Raw genomic sequence first — 3,042 nt, 5'->3', positions numbered from 1 at the left:
TTGTACTACGCTTTGGTCCTACCCAGTCAGCAGTTACCAGTCCCTGCGTGTATGGGGCCCCAACCTGGGGACCGCCTCCCAAAGTCCATCACCCCTGGCTGCGTGGAATCGTAAAGCCGGAGGCTGATGTCTTGGACTCCACATCCTGTTCCAGCCAAGTGGGCGAAGGGTCTACCACCCAACCTGTGACCCTGTGCTAGAAAACCACAATAAATACCCCTATGGGTGGGCTATGGATCAATGTTTTAGCTATAACATTGACTCCTAATACACCCCATCCGATTCCTTTCCATTCATTCCATACATACATCCTTAGCCTAGACTCATATGACTTATCTGACTCGGGCTGATCTGTGTTCCGGAAACTTCCATAGCTATAGAACAACCTATCCCGGTACTGATCACCTACCCGAGGTCCTCCATCCCCAACCAATCCCTCCATTTGTAGAGCGCTTGTCTATGGTTACACTGCAAACTATGGCTGTGTTCCGCCTACCCCGCGTCCGTTATTATGCTCCACTTCTCGGTCAGCCCCCATGTTGGGGATCCTCCAATGATAACATTTGGGTCTCGTCCACCTAAAAATAAGGGGAAGTGCGGAACACCAAACCTCTCAATGTCATGACAAGTTAAAGCGTGGAATAATGTAAGGCATTGACCCTGCAATCCTGCCCGGATGGAAGACTGGGATCCTCCCGCATCTCTCGGAGACATCACCACCCCAAATTTGTGCCCCATGGCAAAGCATGTGTGGATAGTTGGTAATATGAGAAATGTAATAATGAGCGGAGGGCAGACAGTATGTGATAATAGATTAATGAGCGTCCACACCTGAGCAGGTGACAATGGGCGGAGCATTGCTTGGCAATGTCTAGCTGTACACATACATTTTGTACAAGCCGGGACGTTGTTTGGATCTGGAGGTGGTTGTATTTTTATTGGCTCCCCACAATTATCTCATTTATCTAACTCTTCCTAGAAAACACCCGGCATCCGACATGTCCTTTATAAATATGGCCGAATGGCGGACGCTTTGCCATGTGATGTCACAACGATGGTTTATTGCCCCATGGAGATAATCACCCCACATACCTCTTCTCATTCCCTACAAATTGTATAACATATGTGAATTATACAGAATGTATTATTAGTCCATAGAGCAGACACAAAACAATGAAGGGAGGAGGAATAAATCTTGTTTAATATATTTGCCCCCTCCCAGTGACTGAGCGTTCCACCTGAATATCAAGCTTATCCTCAGGTTTCAGCACTTTGATTCACTGATATGTAATGCGGGTGAATAGAGGGTTACATAGTGATCCCAGGATATTAGTAATCCCGCATTTCCAGTTCATGTCATTCTTTCATTGTTGGAGTCACAGTAACGAAGCCATGGCATTGGAAGGTGATCACTGGGCAGTGACGCCATCTGTAACAGGTAGGTAACCATTGATCTGAAGAGCGGCACGTAACATGGTGGCCAGCAATAAAAAGAAGTCCATTCCTTCCTATAATGCAGAGGCAGAATAGTGGCGCTGCCCTCATTGTACTGGAAATACCTCCATTACTGGCATGCCGTTCAGTGGAGATCACTGGGTGAATAAAATGGTGAATGTGATCCAGAGAACAAGCCAAGCTAAGCAGTGGGTCACAAACAAATAAATATTGTCTGCTACTTGGTCTGATCCATGTGTCCTATACTAAACAAAGGGTGCTGAATCCAAATCTGAAGTCCGATTCCACCTAGGATTACGTGAATTACGCGTATAGACGTCATTGGCTACATTCTCTCATTCCGCGGTTACTATGTAATCTCTACACATAACGAACTTTTGCCTCATAGTTCCATGACATTACAAAAACTTAGTTATATACAATGACACATCATTCACCACATCATTCACCACATAATTCACCTTCCTTGTTCAGCACACACTTGCTTTTCTGGCTCTCCGCTGTCTCCCGTTGCAGGACCAGCAGTAGTCGCCCATCATGTTGGGGGTGCACCGGCCTTGATATCTTGTTTCCATAACAGAAATGTCCCGATGGAACCTCTCCTCTTCCTCACTCACATCACCCAAACTTTGTGGGAAGAAGTCCAGATGGGAATAAAAGAAATGAATTCTATGTGCCATTCGGCAGCCAAGTTGATGGCATGTTGTTAGCATGTTGTTAGCATGTTGTTAGCATGTTGTTAGCATGTTGTTAGCATGTTGTTCACGTGTTCAGCTCGCTGGTTGCCCAGAAAGTTTTGTCAAGCAGCAAGTTCAGTGGCTTGGGTTTGTCTCTGAATGTCATTACGCATCAAATTGTGGATCTGGGGACCAATAAAAATGCCTGCTTTCAGTTTAGCATCTGTTATAACTTTTCCAAACTTGTCCTTCAGATACTGAAAACCCGAACCATCCATCCATTGCAACGACAACGTTTCTCATTAATCCAAGTTTAATATGAAGTGGCGGAAGGTAAACGTTCTGTGGATCAATGAGTGATTTATTCTTCAAGTTGTACTGGCCGGCAGTGTGTTCAGGTCTGGGTGGCCGTTCTTTCACTTTGTAATGGTTGCTGTCATCACGACTGGTCACCAGGCACAGAAAGCACAAATATTCTGTATTGCAGGCCAAGGAGTGCCACCACCTTCATATCACCACAAACATTTCACTTGTGTTCTGAATAAATAATCAATTTCACAATGACCTCCATGGATTTGTATGTCTCCTTCATTGCCTCGGCATTGGTAAGAGGAACAGAAAGGTTTTCCGTTACCTGCTCCGATATTTATCCGTAACCTAACTCATCACACCACTCACATCAGAAGCAAATGTCGTTTTCCAGCTTGTGATAACCTGAGAACTTTGTGTAATGATCACGGAAGTGTGAAGTTGTCGTTCCTTTTTGTAGCAAATTCCAATCCTTGAATATAAGGCTAACAGTTCAGACTTCTTTTTAGACAAAGACAGATCCCTTACTAGATCATCTAAATCTGATTGGCTTATACAATGTGGCTGACCCTCTTCAAATTGGGGTTCATACCATTCATTA

This window comes from Pyxicephalus adspersus, chromosome 2, assembly GCF_032062135.1.
Source record: "Pyxicephalus adspersus chromosome 2, UCB_Pads_2.0, whole genome shotgun sequence".
Classification (NCBI taxonomy): domain Eukaryota; kingdom Metazoa; phylum Chordata; class Amphibia; order Anura; family Pyxicephalidae; genus Pyxicephalus; species Pyxicephalus adspersus.
This window is presented reverse-complemented; position numbering follows the sequence as displayed.